The sequence below is a fragment of the Rhinolophus sinicus genome, linkage group LG10 (assembly GCF_036562045.2).
Source record: "Rhinolophus sinicus isolate RSC01 linkage group LG10, ASM3656204v1, whole genome shotgun sequence".
Lineage (NCBI taxonomy): Eukaryota > Metazoa > Chordata > Mammalia > Chiroptera > Rhinolophidae > Rhinolophus > Rhinolophus sinicus.
In genome coordinates, this window is record NC_133759.1 from 81,658,509 (window position 1) to 81,684,146 (window position 25,638).

Below are 25,638 nucleotides of genomic sequence, written 5' to 3' on the forward strand. Positions count from 1 at the left end.
GAGATCCCAGTGAGCTCAGAGTAAGGGGTCAGGGAAAGTATAATCTAACTTGGTTTTTTTGGATAAAACAGGAAGGGCAGTGTTCCCCACGCCCTGATCAGTGATTGAGCGGCCGGCCCCTCGCCTCCCTCGGCGCCTTCAGAAAGTGTGATGCTCTGTCGCCACCTGGTGGACGTAACAGGCCATGCATGGAACGGCCCAGCCTCCCCCGTCTGGGGAACAGATCCGGAATGCGGCTTCTTTCGGACGGAGGCCGAAAAGGAGGCAGTAGGTTTGGGTGAATTCCTGGCAGGGGGCGGGTATGGGGAGCAGGATCGAGGGTGGATGGGGAACTGCTGCTTGAAAGTCAACTGACTGGAGACCAACAATGGCCCCATTGTGTCCGGGGCCTTGACCTTGATTTCCTGCCACTCTCATCTCCCGGCGTGGCATCACCCGGGTCTGATTGGCCCGGAGTCCGCTCCGCTACAGTGGGCGGGCCCCGGGGCTGGACACCGAGCAATCGGCTCCCCGAGAACCGAGTCGTGCGACTGGCTCAGTCCCCCGAGGAAACCCAGGGAAGGTGCATAGGGCAAGGGGCTGGTGCCTTTCAGAAGTCATTTCCTCCTTTTTTCGAAAAGCAATGCAGCGTAGTGGTTAAGGACTGAGATCTGGAGTCTGAAACCTGGCTCCAAATTATTTATGGGACCCTTGGACAGTCTTTAGGGCCACAAACTTTTTTTTTTTTTCCAGCACACAACACGGATACACTTTACCATCGTAAAAAATTATTGCACGATGCAGTAAAAAGAGGAAGCTCCCCACTTGTCGCACACACCAAACCTCAGGTAACTACTATTGTTAGTTTCATGAATTTATATACGACTCTGTACATATGAAAATACGTGATTTAGTGTATGTACTCTGCGGGGCTCAGTTTCCTAATCTAAAATGGGAGTGAAAATAATAGTACTTAAGTCTGAAAAGTTACTGAAAAAGTTACCTGAGATGACTCATGTGGAGCGCTTAGCTGAGCACCTGCCGCACAGTGTCTGTGACTTTTGTTGTCATCATCGCCATCTTTTTGTCTTTGTCATTGACCCCAGACCTAATTCTGAGGTCTGGATAGAAGCCCTTTCTTCCTCCCCAGCTTACTCTCCCCCCACGCCTTCTTCCTAACAGACTGATAAAAATCTGTATTCCCTAATGCTATGTTTTCTCAAAGCTAGAAAGAGCATCTGGTGTTTTCTGCATGTTCTCCCCTTCCTTCTTTCCTTCACCCCCATCCCTCTCCTTCCCTTCTATAGTTGACCTAAATGGGACCACTCACCCCACCACAGAAAGAACATCCATTCTGACCCAGAGGAGGAGCCTTCATGGCCCGTGTGGTGCTGCTGGACCCACAGTGCCTCTACATAAAGACTGCCCCCAGGTAGGGGGAGGGTTAGTGGCTGAAAGGGGGACAGGGTGCGGGCCTCTGTGAAAGACCATGTGGTAGAGCAGTTAAGTGCAGAGTCAGCAATCAGAGTACCCCAAGATACGGCCAAGGGCAGGTCACTTCACCTCTCTGATCCTCAGCTATCTCACCTGTACAATAGGGCTACAATCAGAACCACCATATTCAAGTGCTGTTAGGATAACAGCGTACCTGTAAAGGGACCTGGCACCCACAAAGCCAAATAGTAGTTATTATTATGTTGGAAAACAAAATATCATGTCTATTTAGCATTTTATGTTTGCAAAGGGAATTTCCTTTTTAAAACTTCTTTCTTTTTAAAATGAGTCTTTGCAGCATGGAAACGGGAATTCAGTTTTGATTTCCAAGTCTCAGGAGAAAGGTAAATGCCTTTACCTGGGCCTCTGTTGGAGCAGTGAGACTACTTCCTGGAGCTGTCGCTGGTCCCTACGATGGCCCACAGAGCTCCCTGCAGCATAGAGCACCAGGATAACGGACACCGAGGAACCCCACTGTTCCAGAGGATGCAGCCAGACAAACGTCAAACCCATGTGAGTAAGACAAGGCCCAATCCCCTATTCCACAAACAGCCATGGACAGCTGCTGTGTGCCCAGCCTGCACTGCATGGCACCGGAACACAGGGATTTTATTGGGGAAAAAGTCTTATTACACATACTAGCTAATATTTATTCAGTACTTATTAGACGCCAAGTGTGTTAAAGCACAATGAACAAGTCTAAGATAAGATCTTTGTCCTCATGTAGCTTGTTTTTTGATAGTTCTTCTGCATGTGATACTTTTCCTCTGTTTTTTTTTTCTTTTTAGGTATAATTTACACACATTAAAATTCACCTTTTTTAGTTTACAGTTCTGAGTGTTGACAAACACAGTCGTGTAACCACCATCACAATCAAAATATAGAATGTGTTCATCACCCCCCAAAATGTTCCTTTTGCTATTAGTGATCAATGTCCCCACACACCAGCCACTGGCAACTACTGATCTGATTTCTGCCCTTATAGTTTTGCCTTTTCTAAAATGGAATCTTACAGTATGTGGCCTTTGGAGTCTGGCTTCTTTCACTTACCATACTGTTTTTGAGATTCATCCATATTGTTATAAATACTAGAGGGTCATTCCTTTTTTCTTTCAAATTTTAATTATGAAAATTTTCAAATATAAAGTTAAAAGAATAAGGCAGTGAACACCTATAAACTTAACACCTAGATTCAATAATCGTTCCCATTTTGCCATCTTTTTAAGTAACAGATATACATAAGCATATATTTGCTGAATCATTTGTAAGAACCTTGTAGATGCTGACACTTTACCTGTAAAGCTTCAATATGTATCACCTCAAAATTAGGACATATGATAAGCATATGTTATCACACCTAAGAAAGTTGACGATAATTCCCAAATGCCATAATTCTGAGTGTGATAGGAAGCCACTGGAGGGTTTTAAGAAGAGTTACGACTCGGTCTTTTTTATGATTTAAAGGTTATGTGGAGAACCATCACAAATGCATTAGAATGGCTACAATTTAAAAAATTAAAGTGATAATACCCAGTGCTGGCAGGGATGCAGAGCAACTGTAACTTTCTTACGCTGCTGGTCAGATGCAAAAATGGTACAGCCAGTTTGCGAAAGAGTTTGGCCGTTTCACATAAAGGTAAAGTGAATGTAATCCAGCAACCCCACTCAAGTGAAATGAAGCTCATGTTCACACACAAACCTGTACATAAATGTTTACAGTAACTTTTTTTATAATCGCCCCAAACTGGAAGCAGTTCAGACATCCTTTAACTGGTGTATAGTTAAACTGTAGTACATCTATTTAAGAATACTACTCAGCAGTAAAAAGGAATGCACCATTGATAATATACGCAGCAACCTGTTAGGACCTCAAGGGCTTTATGCTTAGTGAAAAAATTCAATCTCAAAAGGTTGTCTACTGTATGATTTCATTTATATAACATTCACAAAATGACAAAACTATAGAGATGAAGAACAGATTAGTGGTTGCCAGGGGACAGGGAGGTATGAAGTGAGAGAGGGTAAGAGTACAAAGAGGTAGCACCAGAGAGTTGTTCCATGGCGATGTGACAGTTTTCTATCCTGACTGTGGTGGTAGTTACATGAATCCATGCATGGGATTGAAGTGCATAGAACTCTGCACACACCCTCACACACAAATGAATGCAGGTTAAAAAATGGTAAAAACTCAGGAAGGTCTGTAGACTAGTTAACAGTAACGTACCAGCGTCAGTGTCCTGGTTTTGATATTTTACTTTAGCTCTACATAAGCTCTCTATAAAGCTCTGTACATAAGCTCTATACAGAGGGTGCCAAAAAAATGTATACACATTTTAAGAAAGCAAAAAAACTGTATTAAAATTGTAATACTCAATATATACCAATAACAAAAAATGAATACAAGTCATGTGTATACATTTTTTTGGCACCCCCAGTATATGATGTCATCATTGTGGGAAGCTGGTCAAAGGGTACATGAGACTCTGTTATTTGGGCATTGGACAACCAGCAGTGCATGAGAGTTACAGTTGCTCTGCATCTCCGCCAGCACTGGGTATTATCGCTTTTTCTTTTTTAACTTAGCCATGCTAATGCATGTGTAATGGTACCCCATATGACTTTTAAACCATAAATAAGACCAAGTTATAACTCTTCTTAAAACCCTCTAGTGGCTTCCTATCACACTCAGAATGACATCCAAACTCTCTCCTGACCTCTTGTGATTCTGCCCCTCACTCCGCTCCAGCCATAGCGATCTCCTTGTTTCTCTAACACTCTGAGCTTGGTTCTCCCTCGAGGCTTTTCACTTGCAGTTCTTTCTGCCTGGAATATTCTTGCCCTAGGTATCTACCTGGCTCAGTTTCTCACTCCATTCGCTCTCTGTCTAATGTCAACGTCTCAGAGGACTTCCTGATGGTCAAAATGAGCCCCATCCCTCCACCCATCTTCACAATTGTCTTACCCTGTTTTAGTTTTCTCCATAGCACTTATCTCTGCTTGATAAAATACCTGTCCATTACTGAATTGTTGACTGTCTGTCTCCCCCATAAGGACAGGGATTGGCTTTTTTATGACTATCTCCAGTGCTTAACACAGTACTTGGCACACAGGAGACAATAAATATGTGTGAATGACTGTGTATTGGAAGCCTCTTGGGACCCTCCTCTCAGCCTTCCAGCCCACCTTGCACTCAGCCATCACCGTGACAACCAGCTTGGAGCAGGTGGAAGCCCGTTGGCTTAGCTATCCCCCACAGCTCTTGCCTCTGCTAGGGCTTCTGACTGGCCTGAAAGTCTGGGGAAGTTAACCCTACTGGGGCAACCCCTCACCAATGGGGCTGGAGTTGGTAGATATACGCCCCTTCTCTGATACTGGTGGACGGTTCTGAGGTGCACTGTGCACTCTCCTCAGCAGGTTCGCAGCGGATTGAGCCCCAGTTGCCCGCAGTGCTGACCAGCTCCGTAGCACAGCGCTGTCCTGGCTCTCCTGCCTTCCTATTTCACTCTCCCCACCCCGCCTTCTTCCAATTCCTGGGATCAGGTTTAGAATTAACTTGCAAGCAAGCCCTTTCTCTGCTTTCTCTACCTGCAAGGAGGTAGCAGTGATAGAAAAAGAGCTCAGATTAAATTAGAACAAATATGTGGAGCTTATAGTCTAGTGGGAGAGACAAATAATAATGAAATAAAAGGAAACAAAGTTTAAATAACTGTAAGTGAAGGGGTAGACTTTTCAACAAATGGTGCTAGAATAACTGAATTTCCAATAACGTGGAAAAAAATGAATTCCAGTCCCTACTTCACAACATACTTGACATGGATCAAAGAACTGACTCATAAATTTTTTTAAAAAAAACTAAAAAAAAAAAAACTGTAAAACTTCTAAAAGAAGAAAATCTATATGAACTTGGGATAGGCAGAGATTTCTTAGATCACAGAACTAATCATAAAAGGAGAAAAAAGGCAGTATCGAGATGAAAAGGTCAAATTAGAAGAAAGTTTTGCAATACATATTTTTGACAAATAATTTGTATCTACAACATATAAATAAATATTATAACTCAACAATAAGACAAACAACCAAATTAAAATAAGGGTGAAGGATTTTAACAAATACTTTAAAAAGAAGATATACAGGTATCTTTAAGCATATGAAACATTGTTCAACGTCATTAGGCATTAGGGAAATGTGAATTAAAACCACGAGATAATACCATCCACGTATTAGAATGGCTAACACTTCATAGATTGGTAATAAGTGTTGGCAAGGATGTTAAACAACTGGAGCTTTCATACATTGTTGGCAGGAGTGTGAAATGAAAAATCACTTTGGAAAAAAGTTTGACAGTAGCTTATAAAGTTAAACATACCATATACCCAACAATCTCCATTATAGGTATTTATCTGAAAGAAATGAAAATGTATGTCCATATATAAAGACTTGTAACTGAGTTGCCAAAGCAGTTTATTCATAATAGCCCAAAACTGGAAATGGCCCACGTGCCCGTCAGCAGGCGAATAGATAAACTGTGGTAGTTTCATACAATAGCTCACTACTCAGTAATAAAAAGAAACAAATACTGATAAATACTACAACATGAACGAACCTCCAAAATATTATGCTGAGTGAAAGAAGCCAGACAGAAAAGTACATACTGTATGATTATATTTAAATGAAGTTCTAGAACAGGCAAAATGAAGCTATGGGAACAGAAAGTAGAACAGTGAGTGACTGAGGCTGGCTATTGGGTGGGGGGTTGTTGGCTGGAAAGAGGAATCAGGAAAATTATATAGGTTATGAAAATATTCTGTGTCTTGAGTAGAGTGGTGGGTATTTGTCAAAACTCATATTATTGTACACCATAAACAGATGTATTTCATTGTATGGAGTTATGTCTCAATGAAGCTGATTTTCAAAGTGAATTAACTATACAGCCTGTGATAAGTTCTACAAAGAGAAGAAAATATGGTGTTATAAGAGAGAATAATGGGGAAGGAAGACTACTTCTGATTGGTTGGCTAAGGAAGAAATCTTGAAGAATGACATTTGAACAGAGATCTGAATGTCAAGAGGAAGCCAGCTATGGAAAGATCTAGGTGTGTGTGTGAGAGGGTGGGAGGCATTCCAGGAAAAGGTTGCTGCGGGAACAAAGACCCAGAATCAGGAAGCAGTTTGATGATCTTGGGAACAGTCTGAAAGCCAGTGGGTGGGGCAGAGATTGGTAGGAGACTGGGTGGAGAGGTGGGCAGGAGCCAGGACTTTATCAGCCCTGATAATGGTTGGGAATTTGAAATGAATAAAATGCAAATCCCTCCTGGTCTAGTGGGGCAGAAAAACATAAGCAAATAAAGACAATGCAGGGTCATGGGCTATCATCTATGGACGTGTACATGGATAGAGAAGGGAGCAGTCAACACTACCTGGGAACATCTGGGAAGGCTTCCCAGTGGAGGTGACATTTCAGCCGAAATTTGAAGCAAGAGTAGCAGAGAAGAAAGGGTATTTCAGTGAAGGGCACTATGTCTATAGAAGCCCAGAGGCATGCAGCCCCATAAAATATTCCAAGACCTTAGTATAATGTAAGTCTAGTTGGAGTTCTCCCCATAGGAGGGGAGGTGGCAGGAGATCTCAGGCAGGAGTGCGAGGCTTTTGAATGCCTCGTGGGACTTGATCCTGCAGGGAATGGGAAACCCTAAAGAATTTTAAGTAAGGGAGTATTAGGGCCAGGTTTATATTTCAGATGAAGACCTCCAGAATAGGCAGGTGGAAAGCAAGACCACCAGTGGTGGTGTGAGATCATAGAGAAGGCCTGACAGGGGCAGGTGGGTCAGGGAGAAGGCCTCGCTGCTAAGAGGTGACTGGGACTATCCTGAACCTGGGGACTTATGATGAGCCAGCTAAGCAGGACGCATGAGAGAAACAGGTTGAGGAAGAGCTACAGAGTTTGAGGCACCTGAGGGCCATAAATGCTAACTTTTTCTTTTTTTATATTAAGATGTAATCAACGTATAATATTATGTTAGTTTCAGGTGTACTACATAATGATTCGCTATCTGTATATATTGTGAAATGGTCACCACAATAGAAAGTCTAGTTAACATTCATCACCACACATAGTTAAAATTTTTTTTTCTTGTGATGAGAACTTTTAAGACCTACTCTCTTAGCAACTTTCAAATATGCAATACAGTATATTAACTATAGTCGCCATGCTGTACATTACATCCCCATAACTTATCTATAACTGGAGTCTTGTACCTTTTGACCTGCTTCGTCCATTTCGCCCCCCACACCCCCACTTCTGGCAACCACTACTCTGTCCTCTATATCTATGAGTTTGGGTTTGTTTGGTTTTAATTCTGCATATAAGTGAGATTATATGGTAATTGTTTTTCTCTGTCTGACTTATTTCACTTAGCGTAATACCTTTCTTTTCTGTCCATTCATGTTGTTGCAAATGACAAAATTTCATTATTTTTTATAGCTAAGTAATATTACATTGTGTGTACATACACACTACATCTTCTTTATCCATTCATCTATCGGTGCATACTTAGATGTATATATTATAAATAAAGCAACCATGAACATGGGGAGATATAGATATATAGATATAACTATATATCTATATAGCTATATCTATCTATCTATTTATCTATCTATCTATCATCTATCTATCTATCTATCTATCTATCTATCTATCTACATGTATCTTTTGAAATTAGTGTTTTTGTTTTCTTCGGATAAATATCCAGAAGTAGAGTTGCTGGATCATATGGCAGTTCTATTTTTAATCTTTTGATGAACCTCCATTCTATTTTCCATAGTGGCTGCACCAATGTACATTCCCACCAACAGGGCACAAAGGTTTGCTTTTCTCCACATCCTCGCCAACATTTGTTATTTTTGTCTTTTTGCTGATAACCATTCTAACAGGTGTGAGGTAACATCTCATGGTTTTGTTTTGCATTTCCCTGATGATTAGTGATGTTGTGCACCTTTTCTTGTACCTCTTGGCCATTTGTATCTTCCTTGGGAAAATGTCTATTCAGATCTTCCGCCCATTTTTTAATAGGATTGCTTGTTTTTTTACAATTGAATTATGTGAGTTCTTTGTATATTTTGGATATTAGCCCCTTATTAGATATACGACTTGAAAATAATTTCTCCCATTTAGTAGGTTGCCTTTTCACTTTGTTGATGGTTTCCTTCACTGTGCAGAAGCTTTTTAGTTTGATGTAGTCCCACTTGTTTATGTTTGCGTTTGTTGCCTTGATCCAGTTAAGGACACATGAGAAAAAAACAGGTTGAGGCAGATCTGCAGAGTTTGAGGCACCCGAGTTATGGCCATAAATGCTAAATTTTGTATGCATCTGCTCTCTCAGAGGGCTTATTATACCTGAGGATTCCTTGGCCCTGGCTCCACTGATTCAGAAGCAGCGTGTCTAGGATGGAGCCCAGGAATCTGCACATGTACAAAGTGGCCCTCCCACTCTGATGCAGGTGGACTCCATACCCACCCAGATGTCAAGTGGGCGTCTCCAGGGGCCTGGAGCAGGAGGCAGGACAGTCACACTCTCATCTGGACTGTGGCCTAAGCAGCCCAGAAATTCAGGCAAAGTTGGCATCTAAAATAAGGCTCGGAATGTGGTGGGAGCAAAGGTAGCTTGTTTCCACCAGTGCAGCTAAAGATTTGCAAGGGATAGTCATCATGTGTAACTCCTGTCCAAGGAGCCACAGAAATAAGTGGTGGGGCCAAGAGGGAGCATATATCTGCTTTTAACTTGTACCCTGTCCTAGGGTGTGGATTGGGGGACACGGTGGGGATTCACAGAGGCTGCAGTGAACGGGAGAACGAGCTCTGTGCAGAGAGCAGCTTCTACTCCACACACATCATCTCACCAGTGAACCTTTGCCATAGCCCATGTGGTCACACGTGTTGTTAGCTCCATTTCACAGATGAGGAAACTGAGGCTCCAAAAGGGTTAGCAAATTGCTCTGGGTCCTGTGACGAGGAGGTAGGGGAACCAGGGCTGGACCCAGGTCTCTGGACACCCCTAATCATAGCATTGCCCTGCCTCCCCTGAGTAGAAGTCACCTCATCTCTAATCCTAAATGATCTTCCAAGCAAGGGGAGGGGAGAGGGGTAGAGCACAAGTGTTCTTTGTCCCATCCCTTTTCAGAAGGCGTTTAAATTCTTACTCTGTATGTGTGCTTTCCAAAGAGAAGGCTTCCAGAGCCCAGAGGAGCTGGCACTTAGAGCTCCAGGGTGCAAAGCGAGTTGTAGCGTCCCAGGCAGAGGCACTGGCTTGATCTTCTAAGAATCTCGCAGCAGTGCCGCATGCCTCAGCCGTACCCAAGCAACACAAGGAGGTGGTGGAGGCGGGGCGGCGGCAGCAGCAGCAGCGAATCTGTCCCCAGTACACTACAGAACTGTTTTGCTATGAAGCACACATGGCATATGGCTGCAAAGTTGCTGTCTGGAGAGCAGATAGAAATGGGATTTTTCATGTGCCAGATTTTACTTCCCTTCCTGAAACAATTCTTGTAGTAAACAGAGGTTGGTTTTCTGATCTTGTTGAGATCCGAAGGATGGGAATTCCTTTCCGCTTTTTAAGTAAAACTATTGTCTTACAGTCTATTGATGGTACAAATGTTTTTGTTTTAAACAGCGAAGCTCTTCTGTGCTCCCTCCCTCCCTCCAAAAGCCAGGACAGGAAGAGGCAGTGCTACCACCTGGAGACCAACTCCATTCCAGTCACAGACCACCCCCAGTGATGAGACCTCCATATGTCCTGTGGCTGCCATCCCTTGGCAAATAGAGTGGGAAGAGGAAAGGCTTGCTGAGCATGGGAGGCCATGGGCAGAGGAGGCAAGGAAGGGCCAGGAAGCGAGTAGAATGTGACTTTTAGCAGGAGAATTATTTTGAGCCACTTCTAGTGCGCTGACAGCATAATGATCATTATTAGGACCTCAGATGTAACGCAGAGCCCGCCCTGAAGTTAAATTTTCCCTTTCAGATAAGTTTGGCTTGTCAACCAAGCATAGGGATGGTTTTCTGCCAACTTCCCCCACAGTAGGGGTTTGGAATGCTCCAGATGCTCCCTCCCTGTCACCTTTCATTAATGACTTTGCTTTTTTGGTAAACAAGGGCATCATTTTTCTACCTTAGCCTTATAAAATCAACCTGAGAAATGAATACTTTGCGTAAGGACCACAGCTGTATTTGCAGTTTTCTACCCATATTTAGTTTCAGGCTTGCTATCTGGAATCCTACCTCTGCAGGGACCCTCCTGGTACAATGTGACCTCACAGACGGGCAGACCTATGATCTGAATTATGCCCAGACAGATTACTTTTCACTTTCACGGTGTTTTAAAAATTAGTTTTCACATCAAAATCCTGTTTGCTGACTTCTTTTGAGAAATCAGAAAACCTGGCTACACTGGACCACATTCCCCTGTGACGAGTAGCTGGAGCTGAATAACTGTGGCTCCCTTTGCACAGAGTTTGTTCCCCAGTTGGCCACTGTCCCCAGCCCCCCCCAGCCCCCCCCCCCCCCCGTGATTCCCCATCCACACCCTAAAAGAGGGTCCAAGTTAAAAGGCAGATACGGAGGTATGAGTTTCAGTCTTGACCCCACCACTTACTTCCTATGGCTCTTTGAGCAGATGTGGGGCGTCTCTCTGAAACCTGTTTTTAATCCCCAGGAAGATGGGAATAATGAGATAATGTAGGCAGAGCACTGGTAGAAAGCCTAGTCTAGAGGAAGCACTCACCGATAACTTGCCCTGTATGTTTTTTGGTGTATTGACTATTGCCTGTCAGTGACACAGTGGAGACTCAAAGATAGTATACAGACGCGCACACCTCTGGAATGTAAGCTTTATATAAGCAAGGATTTTTAAAATCTGTTTTGCGTATTCCTACATCTCCAGAGCCTGGTATAGTTCCTGATACTCGGCAAGCACTTAGTAATTATGTTGCATGAATATGTGGATTTAATGTTTTCCTGAATACTGATCTTCATATGTTATATGCTAAATTATTGTTGGTCCATTTTATAAATGCAAATGGACTTACAGGCTGATTATTTCTAATTTACATGTTGATTTTTTTCTCATTCTTTCAAAATATCAAAAAGCAGGGAGTTTCTTCAGGGTTAATGGGAATTTCATTGACATACTCAGTTGAGTCACAGCCTGGGACAAAAACATATTCTCCTCCAGGGCTGGGTTTCTCAGATCGTTATCCAAATGCCAGGCAACTTCAGGAATGAGTGCTTCAAAAAGTCACAATTAAAACATACACATTTACGTGATGACTCTTAGAATCCAAGGTGCTGTACGTACATATTTAAGGCATTTCGTGTTCTCTAAAGCACTTTCCTCAGAAGTACATAATACTGCCAAGAGAGAAGGGTGCACTCAGGTGAAAGCAGTGACAGGTTCTATGCCACCATCTCGACAAGGCTCACCCTGAGTACCAGGATTTGCTCCCTCTTGGATGCAATTGTTCTGGAAATATAGGAGAAAGTGAGTTGATTCCTAAGTGGATTCAAACTTACACCTATTGGAATATTCTATTTCATGTGCCTATGGGAACCTTCCATAGGCTGTGGTTTTGGTATCAGTGGCCTGTAGGGGTCAGCTGTGCTTTATTTGCTCGGCATCCATTCCTCCTAGTTCTAGTAACTTTCCTGTGAAAGCCATTCCTTCTACACTTTCAAATGTGGGATGTGGGAGAGGCTAATCACACCCCCAGTTCCAGAGGAGAGAATGGAATTAGCCAAGGTGTCACAACCCCTAGCTGCAGCCATACATCCCGAGAAAAGCAAGTTATCCAGAGCTGTTGCAAACACTATAATGCCAATCTGGAGCTTTTCTTAGGACTGTGGGGAAATAAAACTTTTATCTGCTAGGACTTTTTGCTGAGAATGTAATTCTGACACTCTCAGAGGGACTGCCTGAGAACAGACAGAAAAGAGAGCTGAGAAATAGAGCAAGATTCCTGGTGACAGTGTTTGAGTGCCTGGATCCAGCTATGCCTGAAGCTCAGATTCACCTGTGGATGTTTGGTTTCATGAGCCAATAAATTCTCTCTTCCTCTTTCTTAAGCCAATTTGGATAGCATTTTAGTCATTTGCAATGGAGACATTCCTGACTAGCAAATTGGAATTTGAAAATGTAGATCAGAAAAAGAGGCACAGGCCGGCCCAGTGGCTCAGGTGGTTGGAGCTCCGTGCTCCTAACCCCGAAGGCTGCCGGTTTGATTCCCACATGGGCCAGTGGGCTCTCAACCACAAGGTTGCCAGTTCAACTCCTCGAGTCCTGCAAGGGATGGTGGGCTCCGCCCCCTGCAACTAAGATTGAACAGGACACTTTAAGCTGAGCTGCCGCTGAGCTCCCGGATGGCTCTGTTGGTTGGAGCAGGTCCTCTCAACCCAACCACAAGGTTGCTGGTTCGACTCCCGCAAGGGATGGTTGGCTGCACCCCCTGCAACTAACAATGGCAACTGGACCTGGAACTGAACAGCACCCTCCACAACAAAGATCGAAAGGACAACAACTTGAGTTGAAAAAGTCCTGGAAGTACACACTGTTCTCCCAATAAAGTCCTGTTCCCCTTCCCCAGTAAAATTAAAAAAAAAAAAAAAAAAAAAAGAAGAAGAAGAAGAAGAAGAAGAAAGAAAGAAAAAAAAAGAGGCGCAAAACTGTGAGAGTCATTGCTCGAGTGAAAACTAAATCTTGAACCATGGCCAGAAGTAAAGGATGACTTTGCCTCTTTCTCCTTCACATGAATTTCAAATTCCATTAGAACCAGGTAGAGCAGTGAGCTAGGAAACAATAGAAGTGTAAATTGTTTTCCTCTCCTTTCTTTAATACCTTGACACAAAAAAAGAATCTGGTCATTTCTTTCTGGGTTTTGTGCATGTGCTGGCATCATTCACTGCCTTTCTTTTCACATGTGTTTATTTGTCTGCTTCCATGGAGGGAAGATAACACAATAAGCCAGAGGCCAGGTCTTAGTGGAGTTCTCCAGTACTTTGAAGCTCTCTGTACTTGACTCGGGGATTCTACTGGTTTTTGTCATTGAGCCTGTGAGCTCCTAGGAGATGTTCAACTGGTGCAGCATCTAGAGATGCTCATTGAATAGGATTACTGAACACCTCCTCATGCCAGGCTCCCACTTCCACACATGTATGAATGAGTGGGGGCAGGCATTCTCCTTTTCAGGAGGGGTTGTTTCTAGTCCACCATCAACCCTTCTTCACCCTTTGGATCTGTATCTTTGCCATGGCCCTACTTTTCTTTCTGATCAGCCAGAATTCTGCTGTTAAAGGAGTCCTCACAAAATACTGCATCCCATTCCCGTTTCCCACTTGGAGGAGCTTCAGTGGTCCCCTATAGTTTTCATATTGAATCTATCCTCTTCTTCTCGGCCCTTAATAAAACTAATACCGCTAACCATTTGGAGCACTTACTATGTGCCAGGCACCATGCTTAGGTTCATATGCATGATTTCAGTTAATCCTCCCAATGACTCTATAAAGTAGATATCAATGTTATCCCTATTTTTTTCCAGATGAGGAAACTAATGCAGAGAGAGGTTAAGTAACTCACTCAAGGTCACATGGCCAATAAGTGATGGGCTCTGAATGCAACCCTGTCACTCTGTCTCCAGACCCCATATTCCTACCAGAAGATTCTACTGTCTCAAAAGCTCTTCCATAATCTGCCCTGTCTCTACCTTATTTCTCACAACTCTCCAATTTCCACAGTCTACTTACGCTGGTCTTATGGCTATGCCCACCATTGTCTAATTTTATTGTAACCTTAATGCTGTAAGCACCCTTTTCTGAGTCTCTCTGTACCTCACCCTCCCTTTCAGCAACTCCCCCCCCAACTTCAGGCTGTTTCTCCTTTCTCTCCATCCCTTCTCCCTTCTCTCTGCTTCCAGCACTTTTCCCCTCCATTCTGGCCCAACCCTTACGCACCCCCGCACCCCTGTGCCCACCTCCAGTTTGCCTGCCCCTTCTTAGATCTGCCAAATACCCCAGATCTGGCTGTCCCGCCCTGTTTCCACCATCTTCCTGCCCACTAATCTCTGTCCCTTTGGCCCTGGAATCATGTTTTCAATCTCTTCTCCCCTATCACCACAACTTTCTGGTTGGAGCCATTACTGTTCTCTACCTTTCACAACTGTCTTCCCCCCCCCTCCATTTATTTGCAAGTTTTTTTTAAAAATAAATGTATAAAAGTAAAAAAGTATCACTTAAATAAAACTATTAAATAAATAATTAATAGGACAGGTCGTACTTGGATATGAGTCACACTACACATAAACTTGTGCTCTTTAGGGATCATGCATCAATCAGCCTGGCGTTGCCCATTGCCAGGCACCAAAAGGTGCTCACTAGATGTTGATTATAAAATAACTTTTGAGTCTAAAATCCTATAGTCTGAGAGGGAAGGACAACATGTATAAAAACCTCCATAGCGGGTCAGGGTGTAGAAGAGTAAAACATAAATGAAATTCAACAAGAAATGAAGGGATGAAATAAGCAGTGGCTCTCAAATTGGGACTTCTGTGGGTGTTACATTTTTATTTTGAAGCCGGTAGTCTATGTCTGGAGACTGGAAAATCACAGATGTGTGGGCATACAATTATAGCAAGCAAGGGGAGGAATTTGAAGGGAAAATAAATTTCTAAAATGGAAAACAAATCTTTGCAAGTAGGGCTTGTGGGCTTGTCCTAGGCTTTGCCTGGAAGTGTTTTAATGATTTCTCTCCGTTGGAATACAAGGAGGAGGCCTTCAGGACAGGAGGGCTGGGACTGGGCTCTAGCTCCTCTCCTGAATGAAGTCTTATCACATTCTTTAGCAAAGGCTGCATTACTTGCTCTGAGGTTGATGGGGGGAAAGTTGCCAGAGAACAACCCAGGTATCATTCTCAGCCCCAGTCCTCCCAGGTACAGCTCGGGGAGTAAACAAACCCCTGAAGCTAGTTGGGTCTAGACCGAGAAGATAGGAGGAGTAAGCAGTCCACACCAAGCCCTGCGTGCCATGCCCTGAGCTGGGTACCGCGGGGACACAGGTCCTGCCTTCAAAAGCACTTGCACTAGCGGCGAAGTGGGTATCGTTTGGAGTCTCGGAGAGCTGATACAACCTGAGGGGAGTGCTTGCTGACGTCTCAGGCATCGATCCCAGTTTGGAGGCCGGAGCAGGCAAGCCATAGTCGGCTCTCTAATGCCCGCGTCGCGACCAACTGGGTAGCCTTCCCCGCGGGGATGCGAGGCCCCAAGGCTGGGGGCGGGGCCCGTGCTGTGACACCGCCCCTCGCGCGTTGCCAGGGCGATCAGGTGACTCCGAGCTCTGGGCGCTCGGGGCGGCAGTGACGTCAGGCGCGTCGTTGCTCCTCACTCAGTGGCAGGTGCGACGCGTCTTGTGCGGTCTCGGCTGGTCCCGTCAGCTCCCGACACAACCAGTTACCAACCCGTTGGTGGAGAGGTGAGGTGCGGCGGCCCCGGGCTCGGCCGAGCTTGGACCAGGGAGGGGGTGAGGCGCGAGCAGGGCCCTCCCTGGGGTTTGCGTGTCCCCGAGCTCCCCAGAGGGCGCCCGGAGAACCGGCGAGCACCGGAGCGGGATGGGCCGGCTCCGGCGGGGGCGCGCGCAGCTCCTGGGGAGGGGTGGGGAACTGGGGGGCGCGGCGGCAGCCGGCCTGATGCCGATCTGAGTGTGTCCCTTCATCCCCACACCCGGCTGTTCTTCTGGCTGCGGGTCGCCGCAAGCCTGGCGGAGACTGGGGGAGATCCCGCGCCGCCCGCCCGGCCTCTGGGCGGCGGACTAAGGGGCTTCGTGTTTCAGTGGGTCTCGCAGTTCGAGGAGTCGGCGGGCTGGGAGCGGGGCTCACCACACCGGGTCTCCGGGGACGTCTGCGGGAGGCTTCTGCATCTCTTCGCCTTGGGCTGCGATTTCTGGGGCGCTGCGGGGGTCTTACTTGGTGCTCTGAGCTGGGCCTGAGGGGGGGCTGGAGGCCTCTCGGGAGCCCCGCGAGTGGGAGGAGGGGGCGGGATTGTTCAGAAAAGGTGCTCCGGGGGGGGAAACGAATCCTGAAGATTGAGAGCGAAGGCTTGGGATCTGAGTAGACCTGTTGGGGGAGGTGAAATCTGAGCGGAGTCCTGAAGGGTGGGGACTGTTTTCCAGGCCGCGGTGGGGGGTAGGAAGAGTAGAGAGGGAAAGGGGACCTCCGGGGAAAGAGACCGTGATCCTGGAGTTGGAGGCAAAGGAAAGACGATTCTATAACCGACTGGACTGAGTGCTAGGGCTGTTTGGGGGGAGCGGGGAGTTTGGAGAATTAGTTTAGACCCGTTAGGAAAACTCTTGAGTGCCCAGCCGAGGGTTTGCGTGCTGTGGGCAGCCATTGAAGCGTCGGATGGATTGAAGTAGGGGTAACACTGAGTTGGGGAGACGCTGAGGAGGCTGTTGTGTACAGTCTGGGAAAGAGGTGATAACCCCTACAAATCTGGTGTGATAGGATTCTGCGAACCTTTTTTATGAAATATTTATAACAGGCGATGGGGGTGCAGGCAGCCAGGTGCCCTACATCCCAGCCGTTGTTAGCAGATGAAAACAAAAATTTCATATGAGAGAAAGGGAGCACCAACAGCAGCTCATTTTCTTGTTATCTCATGTGGACAGGCTTAAGAGCTATCTGAGAGGTCCCCCCTACCCCCATTATGTACAGAGATTGGATTGTCCACAGCATTTGCCCTTCAGAGATTTCAGAGTGTCTTATAAACACCTCTTATCCCCAGGGTGAAACCCAAACCCCAAGTGACTGGTAGGTGATTTAATGGGGGGACGTTATTAAAGGATAATCAGTACCCAACACGTAAATATGGACATTGGGAAGCTGAAAGGAGTCCCATGCTCTTTATTAATTGTAGAACAAAAGAGTTCCCCTTTTCTACCTGTTTTTCTCAACTTGTGGGCTTCCCAGCATCAGACTCCATGAGTGTTAATTGACCGTTTTGTCTTAATTTCCTAAGAAACAGGAAGAACATATTTTGATTACTGAAGAGGAATGATTTGGTAATTTGTGGTTTTTCCCAGCTCTGAAATTTACTGGTTCTGTGAACCAGCAAAATGCAGCACTGTCCATTTTATGTTGATTGAACCTTAAGAACTTGTGTTTTCTCAGAGAAGTGAAATGTCTGAACCTTCCCACCAACTTGTTTCGTATTTATTTGACTCCGGCAAACAGAATTGGACTTCCAGGAATCCCATACAGTAAAAGGCAGTTTAGGGTATTGTTGAGAACCTGGGAAGGTGGCCGCAGCTGGTTTGTGCGTAAACGTAGAAATCCACCCAGCACACAAAGGAGGTCAGATCCAGAATGGTGGCACTTGGGGAAAGCCAACTTCCGGTCAGATCAGTGACATCATTCTTTGTAAAAGAAGTTTTAAAATAGGTCTTCTGAACAATATGTTTACCACACATTACTACTCACCTGATGAGTTTCTCCCCCTGTGTACTTGTTCAGTGGTAGGGCTTCTTATGATAGTGATTATTAAGGGATTTTGCAGGCGCCCAATAATATTAAGAATAGCTGGATATTAGATTTCTTGCTACACTTAAAAAAATTGTTAGCCATTTTCTAAATCTCTTGGGAACTATTTGAACCAGCCAACTAATCATGCTTCCTCTGGAAACAATCCACCTCCCCACTTCCCCAAACACTATAACTATGTGCTGTCAGGGCGGTTAAGTAGGCCAAGAGTTTTGGGAAATTTTCCGCTTTCATTCACCCCTGCCACCCCGACAAGTTTTCCCAGTGGTAGAGAATTTAAGACTTCATTGTCAGGAAAAAAAAAAAGTTAATGTGTTTCTCTAAACACAGCTGTGATAAACATCAGGGCTGTCTTGTTGAGAAACTGAAATGCCCTCCCTTAAGCGGAACGGGGCCCAGATGAGAGGCAGGGCTGAGGTAAAGGCCAGAGACCCGCCACAGAGCATTCTGGGCCTGCACCTTTTTCACCCAGGTTCAGGGCCCTCCTTTCTTAGCACTGAAACATTCCTTGACCTTGAAACTGGATAATGGTCAGTATTCCCTTCACAGACGTACCAAGGAGAATGAATGAGAGGCTTATATGAAGTTTGAGCTCCTCTAAGGCAGAATCTTTTATTTCTTGGATGAATGTTATATATTGAGATGTAGTGAAATAAAAAAGAGATGGACACTTAAAATTTGTGTAAAAGCCTCCTTCACACTCTAAGGCTTTCTTGTTATTTTTTTTCCTGGAGTACCAGTAAGCCTGTAATCAAGATCTGGAAGCCTGAGGGTAAATGCATGTTTGTATTTCACATGTAAATCAGTTCAGATTTTTCCCTAGTCTCTTTCCCACTCTTTCAGAGGGTCTGGAGTAAACCAGTTTACTTAACAGGCTGTGGGACTCTAGGCCCAACATCTTTTCAACCCTAAAGGAATTTATTAGGGTTATCGGAGACAGAAGTGGCTAATAACACTCACTAAATTGAATAAGAAGTGAAATAGTCATCTTTTAAAATTCCCCTATGCCATGTCAGTCGTACTACTCAAATAGAGATTCAGGTGCTTGCTGATATTCCCAGGGACTCTGCAGAACTATGACATCCATCTTAGACTTCTGACATTTGTTAGCTAGACATAGTTCTCACTTGAAGGAAATTCTGAAGGGAGAGTCTTCCTGTTTTTCTCAGACTGAACCAAGTGTTGTGTTCCAACTCCCCACGCTCAGCCAATGCTACTAATTGGCTTGGCTATAAAATGGGAGTTAGCAATTACAAAATAGCATAGAAGCGAGGGGATTGGACATGAGTTGACCCTCTAGCCTCCAGCCAAAAAGGTTCACACGACTTTGGGCACTATATATGCAAAGTGCTCTTCAAAATGAAGTGCACTTGGAGTGACTTCTTTTTTGTAGTTTTTAGATGTGTGGAATATTAGTACTGATTTAGGCTTCAAAACCAGAACTGAAAAACTGGATGGGCCCTCACTTGTAAAGCAAGGGAGGCAAATGGTTTGGATCCAGTCTCTGTGAGCAGCAAGCCTGTGGTATGACTTTGCTGAAAACAAGGGATGATACATATTTTTCTGAAGTCTTTCAATTAAATGGTTTTAGGAAGTGTTGGTAGCCACTTTGGAGAAGGGTTTGATTTACCAGAATTTACTCACTGGGGAAGTAATGCCTTATTCACAGGTGCCTTCCATTTGTTCCTCTGATGATTTATGCTGATGAATCATTATTCCCAAGAGAATTGGCTCAGCAAATACAACTGAAAATTATCTGACCACATAGTGTTCAAAGAAAGGTAGGGATGGGGAAAAATTGAACTGCTATTTGGTATAAACTGGTATTTGGGGAGAGGAATTCCTGGGAAGTGGTGCTAGACTTCTGCCATATTAAATTTCTAATGCTGCCGGCAGTACTTTACCAGTCAGCTTTCAGTGTCAGGACCTTGGGCAGGGTCATATGGGGAGAAAATGTGTGACAGTGCTTATCTCTTGAGTCCTTACCATTCATTAAGCCTAATACTTATTTCTTTCCTGCTGCCATTAGCTTCCTGAAGACCCCAGTCTCCCCCACTCTTTCCCACCCTCCCCTTCCAGCCTTTCCTCCTCAACTACACCCTAAGGCCAGTGTGATTCTTCTATCTCTGATCCACTTTCTGTATCCTTCTGGCTCTGCTGACTGTGCTGAACTAAATCTTGGTGATCTTTGATATCTGATGGCAATGACAGAAGCAACAGTGAAGGGTAGTGACACTCTGAGGCAAGTGGATCGTTTACCTGTGTTTCTCACACTTTGTGTTCCACCTGCACAATTTTTGTCTTCTCTCCAAGCCATCTGTATGTACTATATTTAAGTAACATTTTTTCTTTAAATTGACGCACTTTAAAAAAAGAAAGAAAGAAACTAGCGTTTATTTAAAAGGGGAACTATATCATTGCCTTAAGTTGAAACTACTATCACCTGCTACAATAGAAGGCATAGCTATTAAAATTAAGTTGTTTATCCATTGTCCCCAAATCATGCCGCATGTCCTACTTGGGAAAATACTGCCTTCAACCAACGATATGACTCACTAATAGTGAATTTTTTCAGATAATTTTTTGACATGTGGTAAGGATAGCGTGGGGTAGACAGGCTTCCAGAGGGAGCCCCTTAAATCCCATCTTCTGAAAGTCCACGTGGCTCTGTGATATCAGGAAGACAACAGAGTAAAGAATCTAGGAGCCAAAAACGAATAAGTGTAGTCAGTGTGAAACCACTGGTGTTTTGCTGCAGTTTGCCAAAAGGAGGCCTGAATGGTGATGAGACTGTATATACTATATTCAATTCTAGGCCTTTCGCCAGGGGCCTGACTTCATTAATGGTATATTGTTCTTTCTGTGCAAGTGTGCTCTTGGAAAACTCAGGTTTTAGTTCAAGGTGAAATGCAATTTTTTTAAACTCATCGGTACCCTGTACTACTTTGAGCCCCTTGAATTCCAAGTACGCGTATTTAGTAGCTCTTTGTGGACATTGCTGATGACAGCAATCTGAAGTTGCCATCTAGCATTTGTTTTTTGCTAACCTTTATTATCCACAATGCCTGTACCTTTTAAAATCCTATGAAAACGATGAGAAGAAAGGCGGAGAGAGCGAGCTGCCCTGGGGTTGTACATGGTCTCTGACGGTGCCGCATGTGGTAGGCGTGAGTAGTACTTGCTGGTGTGAAGTGTCCATTAAGAGCTGCCCTGCAGTGTCGACTGAGCTGCTGTGCCCGCCGAGGGTCAGGAGGGCATGCTTTAATGGAGGAGCAAAGCCGGGGCTGGTTTGGTATCCGTCAGGAACCAGGACTGCTTAGTTAAATTGCCAGCACATTAAGCTGTGGGGGCCTCTTTCTAAGCCATCAAGATTTCAACTTTCCCACAAAGCCTAATGCAATGGAGGGGGCAGGGGTAGGATCAGGCGGAGCCTGTCTTTCAGGGGCCGTCCTGGTGGGGGAGCTGGCCTGGGAAGTGGCCTTGTCAGGCTTGTTTGGAGGGATGGACCCGTCCCCTTTCTAGTGTGACCTCTCAACTTGGCAGGGGAAGAGTTTGTTCTCTTTCTCTTTCTCCATATTGTAACCCATCCTTTCATTTCCACAACTCACTTTCTATATTAACAGCTTTCTTCCCTTTTCTTTTCACCTCTGTTCTCTGCTCCTTTCTCTTTTGATCCTCCCTCTTGCTGGGTCTCATTTTTCTTTCCATTGTCACTTTGAGGACTGGCTATTTCAAATTCCAGAGTTACAATGCTGTCCTGTATGTCTCAGTGACTAGATGTAATTCAGATATCCCCAACCTTTTTTCTGAGGAGGAGTCAACCTTCACTCCTCCACTGGCTTTCAGATGGCAGCGTTTGAGGGGTACTGACCAGAGTCCCTGAGCTGAGTCATTGGATGAGGCTGGAGGTACCCAACTGGGGGTCCCAGCAATGTGGGGAGAGGGCTGTAGTCAGGATTTATCAAGAACTGTCAGACCGGGGGCTGAGGTCCACTCTTGAGGAAGTCTTCCAGAAGCAGAAGGCAGAAGCAGGAGGGAAATCCTGTTTCTGAGCCATCCTCTGGTTTCTGCAGAGGACCATACATGACTTATAGACGCTGGAGAAGGGGCCCTTGGTGAGGTTGGCCTGGGACCCATGGGACTGTTTGCAGCTGTGGGTCCTGCCCTGCAGCTGGGTTTTTCCAGGTGCCAACTGGGACACACTGTTCTCAGTGATAGTTGGATGATTGTTGGAAGCATCTAGAAGCATGGCTTTACTGCTCAATGAGTTAAGGAATGGATTTTTTTCTCCTAAAAGCCATGTGGCAGACTTTGTATAAAAAATGATAAGCAGGAGTTTTAACTTTGATTGTTAAATATATATAGAAAAAATATGTAACAAAAGTACGGTGTTCCATGGTTTATTTAATCATTCCCATACTGATGGGCTTTTGGGATGTTATATATCATATGAGGTCCGACAATTAAGTTTGCGAATTTGTTGCAACAACGTTGCTATTCTTTTTTGGGGGGAGCTGTTGTCCTTCAATCTAGTTGTGGAGGGCACAGCTCAGGTCCAAGTCCAGTCGCCGTTTTCAATCTTAGTTGCAGGGGGCACAGCCCACCGTCCCATGCGGAAATTGAACCAGCAACCTTATTGAGAGCGTGTGCTCTAACTGAGCCATCCGGCCGCCCCAAACCTTTTTTGATATCAGAGGGATTATTCATTATGAATTTGTACCAACTGAACAAACGGTTAACCAAGTTCACTATTTGCAAGTGCTGAAAAGGCTGCATGAAAAAGTTAGACGACCTGAACTTTTCACCAATAATTCATGGCTCTTGCATCACAACAATGCACCAGCTCACACAGCACTGTCTGTGAGGGAAGTTTTTAGCCAGTAAACAAATAACTGTATTGGAACATCCTCCCTACTCACCTGATCTGGCCCCCAATGACTTCTTTCTTTACTCAAGAATAAAGGAAATATTAAAAGGAAGACATTTTGATGACATTCAGGACATCAAAGGTAATATGACGACAGCTCTGATGGCCATTCCAGAAAAAGAGTTCCAAAATTGCTTTGAAGGGTAGGCTAGGCACTGGTGTCGGTGCATAGCTTCCCAAGGGGAGTATTTCAAAGGTGACCTTAGTGATATTCAGCAATGAGGTACGTAGCACTTTTTCTAGGATGAGTTCATGAACTTAATTGTCAGACCTTCGTATAAATAAATGTGTGTATGTGTCTGTTATATATGTAATATATATGCTATATAGCTGTTATAAACAAATACTGCAATAAATGTATATGGTATAAAATTCTGTGTATAAAATTCTGGATAGTTTTGCATTCTAGCAGTAGCATATATCTATAGGATAAATTCCTAAAGGTGGAATTGCTGTTCAAAGAATAGGGTGTTTATGTATTTGAAGCTTCACTTAAAAATGTGTCTTTAAGAATTTGTAAGAAAAAAGGATGGACCCTCTATGAAAAGAAGGACGTTTCCTCCAAACAGTAGAGAGGAATGGGATACCAATGCCTGGGCAGCTAAGTAGGCTATTTTAGTTGATAGATATTTTCAGGTAACAGTGATTTTTTTAAAGGGCTATTTAATAAATGTTACAATCTTACATCTTATAGAGCAGCAGGTCCTAGATCCAGCCAGAGGTTCTATATAGAAGGCTTTATGCAAGGATTTTAACAGATGATGTGTTATCCTCTCTTGAAGGGAACTTCTCTAGATTCCCTTAAAGTCTCCAAGGCTCGGAGAATGCTAACACAGACATTGCCAAGTTTAATATTGGAGGGAAGCGAGACTGATTGGCTATAGCCATAGTTTCAGATAATGTTGAACTACTGTGGATAATTAATGTGGGTATGACTTTTCAGACTTGACTACTCCTAATCTAATGTATCAGGACAAGTTGAGAATGCTTACATCTTTGTGTTGTTTTAACATTGGGAGAGTGGCTGAGTGGTGTTAGCAAACCATGTTACTAAATAGTTTGTAGATTTTTTTAGTTTCATGTGAAACTCAGTTATAAAAGCAATGTGTAGTTTTTATATCAAATAGTCTTTGTGAGAAAGGAAAGTAACATAAGACAGTCTCTGAACCTCTTCCTCAGTTTAGGACAGAGCCGCCAGAGATAGGTGGTCCACTATATATTTTTGCCTTCCATCAGCATTTCGATGCCCTTGTTCAGGAAGGGTCCCATTTCTGAGCTGGGTGTCATTGCGTACTCCACAGAGAGGCGATTCTGAAGCCACAAGCCAAAATGTTGATGCAGAAGACATGCTCTAACATTTATTCATTCATTGATTTCATGAGGACAGCTCAGGGCCTGGGAGAACTCTCCGGCATACAAAAGACTGTGAATGAGTGAGGGGATGGCTGATAATATTTGGGAGGTTGACTCCAGAATCAGTATTTGGACAGTAATGAAGTAACTCTACAGGTTGTCTCCTTCCAGTCTGCTCCCAAAAGGAAAGCAACTTAGGAAATGGTAGCACAGCAAAATGTGTTAGAAATGGTGAACAAGTGATAAAAACAAAGATCTTGGCCCTGCTACAATGACAGGCCTCCAATGACAGGTTGCCCTGTTGTTGGGAGCCTCACCACCATATTTAAAAAGTAAACCCCTGCTGTTACTCCAGGGATCCCGTATAAGGTTGTCCTTGTCACGAGTAGGTTTTCCCTTGGTGAAGGCCTACGACTCTGCAATGCCTGTTCTTGTGGCCTTGGGATTTGGATTTGAAGCCATTGGTTATCTCTGCTTGCTGCATACTCACGTGTACTCGCATGTATGGCACAACTTCCCCTGCTGGTGGCGTCATTCGGGCTCTCGACTTACGCATGTATACCTCAGTTTCAGTAAACTTGCGTAGCTCTTTGAGGTGACCACCCAAAGTGAATTTTGTTTCATCATTATAGCCAGACTATCCTCGCCATACCCCTGAAATTTGTAGAACTTTCAGTATTTTCCATGTGATACAATAACAGACAAATGGAAAGGATTATTTTTATTATCAGCAGTACTTAAGGGGAAGAGCAAGCCAGCTAGAGTTCTTTCTCTCATATCCCCAGTACTTGCCCTGTCATGTAGTGGGTAACTCCTATTGTGTACTCCATAGTTGTGGGTACTTAATATTAGTGAGTAAACAGTATTAGGTTTGCCAATAGTACCCGCTAAGTAAACATAAATAAAGTTACATGAATCTTTTATTTTAAAAGTGATAAAGAATAACTATAAAAAGGAAGCTGCAATGATCCTGGGCGTCTACTCTTGGCAAGACTGTGAACCGACCCTTTGGCCTACCTCACCCTGAATTGTCCACTTCGGTCATAATGGACCCATTCAGTTCTTCAAATGCATTCAGCTCTTTCTCAGAAATTGCGAAGGTTGAGTAACCTGAATTTCTATTTATGCTTAACTAGCAGTTGTTTATAACTTCCTCTCAGAAGCTTTTTCTGACTTCCCTGACCTGTGGTCTCTACTTTGAGCTCACAGGCAGGCCCAAGTGTTTCCTCTCTCAGCTTGGTTTTGTAATTGCTGATGTTAATGCTGATGTCTGTCTCTCCCACCAGCCCGAGAAGAAATTGTCTCTTGCTTACTGTC

At 44.2% G+C, this 25,638-nt stretch overlaps 2 long non-coding RNA genes across 2 annotated transcripts in view; both read left to right on the forward strand.

Moving 5' to 3' along the window:
• The first annotated feature begins 368 nt into the window (after window positions 1–368).
• Window positions 369–14,664, forward strand: LOC109451808 (uncharacterized). The gene is made up of 3 exons (XR_012489803.1): window positions 369–827; window positions 1,763–1,986; window positions 14,056–14,664. It is a non-coding gene; the product is annotated as an uncharacterized LOC109451808 (long non-coding RNA).
• Window positions 14,665–15,823: 1,159 nt separating this feature from the next.
• LOC141567273 (uncharacterized) overlaps window positions 15,824–25,638 on the forward strand; it is a 53,634-nt gene continuing 43,819 nt past the window's right edge. Inside the window, exon 1 of the long non-coding RNA XR_012489802.1 lies at window positions 15,824–15,979. This is a non-coding gene — a long non-coding RNA (uncharacterized LOC141567273). The remainder of the gene's footprint in view (window positions 15,980–25,638) is intronic.